This window comes from Spodoptera frugiperda, chromosome 21 (genome assembly GCF_023101765.2).
Source record: "Spodoptera frugiperda isolate SF20-4 chromosome 21, AGI-APGP_CSIRO_Sfru_2.0, whole genome shotgun sequence".
NCBI classification, from domain to species: Eukaryota; Metazoa; Arthropoda; class Insecta; order Lepidoptera; family Noctuidae; genus Spodoptera; species Spodoptera frugiperda.
The window spans coordinates 4,251,727-4,260,635 of NC_064232.1; positions in this window are offsets into that span (position 1 = coordinate 4,251,727).

Consider the following 8,909-nt stretch of genomic DNA (forward strand, 5'->3'; position numbering starts at 1 on the left):
AAATCAGTCTCTAACGTTATATAACTGCTGTGTGGGAGCACTTTAACAAGCTTAAAATTAAGAGGTATGGGTTGTCGTTGATAGTCGATCGGTGGCGCTAAACACTATTTTACATAATATTAAGTTTACATTGCATAGAACTATTTATACATACATACATACATATCGTCACGCCTTTAATCCCCGAAGGGGTTGGCAGAGGTGCACATTATGGCACGTAATGCCACTGTGTACACCCACTTTTCACAATTTATGCTTAAAGTCCCATGTAGTAGGAGGTGAGCCTATTGCCATTTACCGGGCACATTTTCAGGCTCCATGCTACTAGTGAGAAAATTTCGAAAAACTAAAAAAGGGCCAGTCCGCCCGCGATATCGGAAGACTAGTAACTAGGTAGGTATTTTGGAACTTTACTTGATTAATGTTTAGTTGATTTGTTATTGTGATAAAAATTAAACTGATCAGTATACAAAAAAGTTTCTTCGGGAAAGTTGTTTGTAATCATGAGTACCTACAATCACGTGTTTAAATATAGTTCACTAATTACCGGTCACCGTATATACCGGTATTCAAGAGCATATTAATGTCCGTTTTGTTTATTATTTTAAAGCCAATAAAACACTAGCGCCACCTACTTATATAAACTTACACTAAAACTGTGAAAACATTTAAAAATATTTATTCAAAGACCCATATTATTCAAGAACCTATTTTCATTCACTCTCAATTCTTGTACGTTTGAAAATGAATGAATGGTTTAATTGTGAACGATGAATCAGTTTCATTTAATCTTTGATCTTCTCTCTATCGAATTAATATTTATTTTTATGGTATAAGCCGGTAAACGAGCAGACGTATCACCTGATGGTAAGCAATCGCCGCCGCCCATGGACACTGGAAACACCAGAGGCATTACAAGTGCGTTGCCGACCTTTGGGGGTTAGGAATTTAAGGGTTGTTGGGGAATCGGGGATTGGGAAGATTTGGAAGGGGGTAATTGGGTCTCCGGTAACCTCACTCACACAACGAAACATAGAGCAAGCATTGTTTCACGTTGGTTTTCTGCGAGGCCGTGATATCACTCCGGTTGAAACGACCCAGCAGTGCCGGAGCATGGCTCTCCCACACTTATTTGAAAAGAGAGACGAATATATTGAAGGGTTATCCACATATGAGTGTTCAGATAAAATAACTTGAAAATACATTATGTCCATATGTCCATAATATAATGAATATTATGTTTAGTAGATAGTTGTAAATAATTGCAGAAGATTTTTTTTATTTCCAATAAACATGGTGTTATAGGAATTTGGGTATTTTTGGTGGACCTAAAAATCCACCAAATTTTTGTGTCTAGTAATGCTACCGTAAAATGAATAATTTTAAATTGACAAAACTAGATAGCTGTCGTTTGTTGGAGTCGTAATAATTACAGCTACGGATTATTTTCTAACTTACGAAATTTTAAAATAAAATTAAGTTTTTTTGTCCAAGATCAGTGCGTCTTTTCTCTCCAGGTTGTATTTTGGTAAGTTATTATTTAATATTTTAGTAAATATTTTGTCGATATGCCTTCTGAGGAGTAGTTTGAACATGGCTTTTGTTTCTCCTCTAACTTTAAAAACAAAATGTCTGCTTTGAATTTAGTTTGAAATATCACTTTGGTGGTCATCTTTCCTGTAACTTTAATGGTCCACAGGAAAGAGGTACGTCCACAAAAAATAACATTTTCACTGATTTTCGTGCTAACAAAGCCACAATATTGTTCAAACAAACGGATAAGTGGTGTAGCATGATTTAAATACTGCATTATTGGTATCGACGCCCAAAACGAGTGCTTGATTTATGTTTTTCTAAATGTAGGGCGCTCAGCATGGTGTGGTTTGTTTTAGGTATAATGGCTCGATTAAATCGAATTAGGTCCTTAACTGAAGGATAAAAAGGAGTTTATGAAATCTTTAGACACGATCCCATTTTTATTTACTTACAACTGACGTCTATAATTGAAAAAAAGAATGATCTCGCCACACTTAAAGGAATTACATATTTTAAGTGCCTACAACACAATTCCGGAACAAAACTATGTTTCATATAGTATAAGTTATATAAGCAAAATTTCCAATGCTGAAAGGATCGTCTGGTCACGGTAGGGTAACATAAGACAATTTTTTTCTATGGAAAAGAGATCTAAAATATGAAAAGTTATGTTAGTTGTTTGAAGGATAATTATGTAAAGTATTAAGTATATTAGCATTAGTATATTATTGCTGTTGATGTTACCCATATTTCTGAAATACAATAAATAGCAAAAGTAGCAAAATAAATAATAAAATATAAACCTAAATTTAGAAGATAAAAACAACCCTAGATTTTGTATATACCTTTTTTAGGTAATTTATATTATTAATTTTTATATTTGTTGAATTATATTTTATTTAGTTGGACGTTGTCTTCATTAAGATTATGATAAAGGACAAAAATTTAAAATAATCCCAATATTTCGAATAATTTTAGTTTGATTACGACGGCATCAGAGGGAGTATCGCGACCCGCACTTTCGCCCGAGCAGCTGTAAGCATTACATGTACGCGTCGCGCGCATCAAAATTATTCTTTTGTTTTTTTCTCATATTTGTCTCATACCGTTTTGTAATCCGTTGTACATAAATAAACCAGTGCCTATTATATTTTTTTATATTATTATACAGCCCAAGTATTCTCTCCCTAACAAAGGTCTTAAGTTGCGTGGGTGAGGCAGACAACCAACCCAAGACTATGGTGGAATCACACCAGAAATAGACGTCGTCAATATGTTTGTAGTGTAAGTGACTGACGTACCTTTATGTATATGTTACGGTAAGAGTGAATAATTGAAAATTATTAATAATTATCTACTATTATTAATAATTACCGAAACTCGAGGTAAAAGTGATAAATTAATCACATTTGTCGCTTATTATTAATAATTTTACCCTAGTAGTGATAAATGTAATAAGTGGCCAAGATGTTATTTTTATTTCAATTTAAACGGACCTTGCACAACAAATATATGTTAAATTTTATGATAATACTTTTAAAATTATAATTTGTTGCGTTTATAGGTGCTACAGAAAATTTACAGGCAAACCAAATATGATTGTTGATGATTGCTTTTAGGATTTAAAAAAATAATTATTGTTTAATTTTATTTTTGTTACAATTTTATGTACCACGAAAGACTTTCTTGCATAAGTTTTGATGGTAGATGTGATTTTTAAAAGAATTTTATTGTTAATTTTGTGATAAATGTGCCTTTTTTGGCGAGGCGAGAGGGAGTGTCAGACTTTTACTGACTAAAAACCTCCCCGTTCCTACTCCTGCTTTTCGAGCCGGAGCCCCGGTAAACCCGCTAGGTAGTCCGCAGCTCCGTATCAGGCATAAGCCCTACTGGGCCCCATCTGTGGTGATCTGATGGGGCGCGCGCAGAACTCGACGCGCCGCACGCACGGGTCTGGTTATGGTCGGGCGGCGAGCTACCCCTACTCGCCGTCCGCAGACCCGCACTTACGCTTAGAATATGTGAATTTGTTGTCCTTTCGGTTTAAAGCAAGTACAAGTAACCTTTTTTTTTGATCTCTAATTTATATAATCGTAAGATGGTGTTTAATATTATAAATAAATACATGCTGGTCAAAAAACATTGGGTTTATATAAATTTTATTACTTTCACCAATATGTGTCGTGAATTATTAATAATCACTACTAAAAGTAATAAATTTCGATCGATTATTCACATTTACCAAAACGTGTGGTTATTATTAATAATTTTGTAAAATTATTAATAATTTTCAATTAATCAGATTTACCGTAACATATACAATATATAAGACAAATCACTGCATTCCTCAGCCAGTCGTACTAAACACCTACTTGCTAGAACAGGTGCCGATGCGGTGCCATACGTCACCGTATTTAAGGTATATATGTTTTTAATTGATGAGAAGGATCAATATCGATTTCATATTCACTTGATCGTATTGATCGACTTAAATGAAATTGAACAACTATGTGTACAATAAGAGGATTGATCATTAATGTCTCTTACCTTAGACTCGACTGTATAGGTGGAAATATTAAGCTTACGTCCTTTGATATGAGGTTAGCCGTGCTCCCGTTATCCAGCAAGACTCGTGCAGTATGAGTGAAGGTTGCCTTCAGCATCCAATTGCGTAAGCTTTGCTTTAATTGAAGTACGTTTCTTAATAAGGCTTTTTATGTCGGAAATTTTCAAAGAAAAGCAATTTAAGAGATAAGAAGAAAAATAAAAAGCAAAATGTTAACACCTGTTGTAAATAAATAGCAATAAGTTGCACAGTTGTAAGTTACAACAGCACGAGCAAGGTTGTAGCAGAATGCGTATTGCTATTAAAATTATTATAGTACTAGCTTCCGCCCGCGACTCCGTCCGCGCGGATGTCGGTCTTCGCGTGGAAGTTTTATTTCTCCATTTTGAGTAACACTGACAATGACATCTTATAAATATCTATTGGACCCAAATACGGCGAGGCCCATAATAATTAAGGAGATCCCTCTATTGAGCTACTGCTGTTGAGCAGAATAAAACTGAAAAATAAAGATTTTTTTCTACGTATTTTTCAAGGATAAAAAGTAACCTATTTTATGCCCAGGATAATAAGATAGGATAATAAGACTTGGTATAATTATTATACCAAGTTTCATCGAAATCGAACCGTTAGTTTTCACGTGATGCCTGAACATATATAGACAGACAGACAAAAAAAATAATCACATATTTGGGTTTGGTATCGATCCAGTAACACCCCCTGCTATTTATTTTTTCAATATTTTCAATGTACAGAATTGACCCTTCTACAGATTTATTATATGTATAGATTTATTTAAAATTGCAAGGCGTTTGTGGCACTACTGTAAATAGTAAATAGATTTAATTATATAGTTAAATGAATGGATGAAGAGATGAAACAGCTGAAAGTTTGTTGTAAAATGGAATGAAATATGATGATGTAAGTATGAAGATGACTTGCAAAATGTAACACCGTATCGACCGTATTTTGAATTATTAGGAAATAAAACTGAATGCGATGTAGGATATGGATGATAATGAATATGATTGTGATGATGGAGGATGATGAGATGATTAAATAAGGAATTGGAACGAGCTCACTGTTTTCCGGTGCAAACCACTGATGATGACTGTACCGAGGAGTATTCTTGCAAGATGTCTCAATGCACGACGACAATCTGAAGGCGAATATTTGCTGTCCGTGATGATGGCAATGATGAGTAGTCCCAAATCCGTTTCTTATTGTGTCAGTTGGGTGACGTCAGCTAAGACGGTCGAAGAGTTCCAAGCCGTGCCGATATATCACGTAACAATGTTCACAGTGAAGAAACTCGAGAATCACAGGATATAACTCGGTGACGTGGATAATGTTCTCCAAAGTCCTTTGTCTTCCTTTGTCCAGTTCAACTTTTCACGGGAGAAGGACCATATGATGCGACGATAGCTCAGCAGGTGGAGTAAATAATAAGAGTGGACTGTATAATATGCAATATAATGAACTTAGGAAACACTGATTACAATTAAATCGAAGATATAAAAAAAGCAAGATACGATGTGCGCGCGGTCGGAGCGTAGGAGCAAGTTTTGACCTCTGGACTCGGCACATACGGTCGAGCCGTAGCGCTACTACGTCACTGTTGCCCCCACTTCTCGTGGACGCGGTTGAGCGAGGACGATGCTTCAACAAAGAACGAGCGAGAAACTCCATAGGTTACTCTTTTTCAATCAGATTCTTATTAAGTGTGGGAGAGCCATGCTTCGGCACGAATGGGCCTGCTCGACCGGAGTGATTTTATTTTATTTTTCATTTTAAGGAACAGCAAACAGTTACATTATAAAATCTTACAACTAATATAACAATGACTTGTTGGGTCAGAATGATACCACGGCCTCACCGAAAACCGACGTAAAACAACGCTTGCGTTGTGTTTCGTTGTGTGAGTGAGGTTACCGGAGACCCAATTACCCCCCTTCCCAATCCCCGATTCCCCAACAACCCTTAAATTCCTAACCCCCAAAGGTCAGCAACGCACTTGTAACGCCTCTGGTGTTTCAAGTGTCCATGGGCGGCGGCGATTGCTTACCATCAGGTGATACGTCTGCTCGTTTACCGGCTTATACCATAAAATAAATATTTACTCGATAGAGAGAAGATCAAAGATTAAATGAAACTGATTCATCGTTCATAATTAAACCATTCATTCATTTTCAAACGTACAAGAATTGAGAGTGAATGAAAATGGGTTTAATCTGAATGGTAAGGGCTAGTTTCATTCGGTCTTTGAATGAACATTTTTGAATGTTTTCATAGTTTTAGAATAAGTTTTTATAAGTAGGTGGCGCTAGTGTTTTATTGGCTTTAAAATAATAAACGAGACGGACATTAATATGCTCTTGGAATACCGGTATATAGGGTGACTGGTAATTAGTGAACGATATTTAAACACGTGATTGTACTCATGATTACAAACAACTTTCCCGAAGAAACTTTTTTTATACTCATTAGTTTAATTTTTATCACAATAACAAATCAACTAAATTTCATTAATCAAGTAAAGTTCCAAAATACCTACCTAGTTACTAGTCTTCCGATATCACGGGCGCGGGCGTCGCGCGATATAATCATCGAACACAACACTACCTCCCATTAAAGCCGTGACAGGAAATTTTAGAACACCTAATACATATTATATACAATACATTTCTTCCATGACACCGAATTATCACAACTAGTGGTCGCCTAGTGGTCGAAATTCGACCATATACGATTTAATTTACAATACCACTTAACATACGTTCAAGGATAATTTTTATTTAATGAATTGCTATTAGTTTTGTAAAATTCAAATTAATATATTCCGGCGCATCATGAACAGGAAAACTCTATTCATATGAGACGTGAGAATATCATCGCAATGTCTGTCGATTTTGACGTTTTGTCAAATAGGATCAGATACTATGCATAGTAGTGTGTGTAATGTTTTATTTATTGATTTAATGTACTTTATAAGCATTATTTTTGAAAAATATTAGCGTTCTGCACTTCTCCTACACATAAACTATAAAAGTACCAAATTTTATGCTCCGACGTCCACGTAATTTTCGTAAAAAGGGGTCCAAAGTTTTTGCATCACGTATTAATATATAGATACATACATCTCTACTTACCCCTGTTTAAAATAACATAAGTATTAAGCATTTCGCCCGACCCGGGAATCGAACCTGAGACCCTTTGCCTGGCAGTCGCACTTGCGGTCTCGGGTTCGATTCCCGGGTCTGGCGAAGTATTACTAGGCTTTTTTCAGTTTTTCGAAAATTTCTCTTATTTTATTTGCCTGATACCTTTTTTAGGGTTCCGAAGCCAAGTTCCAAGCCGACTGCCTCGTTGGTCGAGTGGTCGCTAGTGCGACTGCCGGTCAAGGGATCTCGGGTTCGAATCCCGGATCGGGCAAAGCATTATGGGGCATTTTTCGGTTTTACGTATATTTTTCAGTAGTAGCACGGAGTCTCGAATTGTGCCAAGTGCCATTGTGTGTGTGTACGGTAATAGGCTTCCAATTACATGTATAGGGTTATACATATGGTTTCCAATTACAGAATAGCTTAACCGTTCTGACATTAATAACTTTTAACATGTCAAAAGTGAGTTCATTGTCTCGCAATTAATATAAATAACAAAACATGAGTATAGTGTCTGGCCATATTATTAGACGCACCAAACATTTTTAGCAGGCAATTAATAAGATGTTTAGATGTCCCTATCGGCGTTTATCATTCAATGACTTCTCTCGCCTACGACTACCTAGCGGGTTTACCGGGGCTCCGGCTCGAAAAACAGGAGTAGGAACGGGATGGTTTTAGTCAGTAAGAGTCTGACACTCCCTCTCGCCTCGCCCAAGGCAGGAGAAGTTATTAGATGATTTCCCCTATTAAAAAAAAAGAAACCCAAAAAGCCGGCAACGCATTTGTAACGTCTGTGGTGTTTCGGGTGTCCATGGGCGGCGGTGATTGCTTATACCATATGTACTGAATATAAACAGTCAGTATACTCATCTATATACAGTGTAGCGACACATGACAGAAGTCGCACATAGACTATCGACGAGTAAATCAACGGATGACGTCATAAATCCTACATCGCACATATGAAGTTTACATGCGAATAAACATGGATAGAAAATCCCAACGAACAACAGTTGGGCAGAAAGCCCGAAGCCCGCCAGACACGACCACCTCGCCTGGTTGGAGGATCCTCCTTTTCTTAGGGAACTTTGCTCTCTGTTCCCTAAAATGTTTTAAATTGAACATAAAAACAAGAGTGCGTCTACTAATGTGGCCACGGACTGCATATTACACCGATACATAGCAATGATAATCAATATTGACACAGCTGCTTAATAAACTAACTTTCCAACTGTAAGGCTGTATAATATATAATTCTTTGTGTGCAAATAATAATATTTGTAACGTAATAAATCATTGAGAGTACAATGGATGTTTAATACGTATGAGAGTAGACAGAATGCCAGGTAATGCGCATTTAATTATTTCTTTCTCACTTTCCCTAATAGAAATTTAGCCCGTTGGCGGTCTGCGGGAGGCAAGCAAGGGTAGCTCGCCAGAACGGGTGGACCCACCCGCCGCCCGCCAACCGCGCCTCAAAGAGTCATCAGACCTCTACAGATGGGGCCCAATAGAGTTGATGTCCAATCCGGAGCTACGGACTAATTAGCGAGTTACCGGGGCAAGCTGGAGTAGGAACGGGGTGGTTTTTAGTCAGTATTCTGTCAGTACTCTAGTTTGGCACTCCCTCTCGCCTCGTTAAC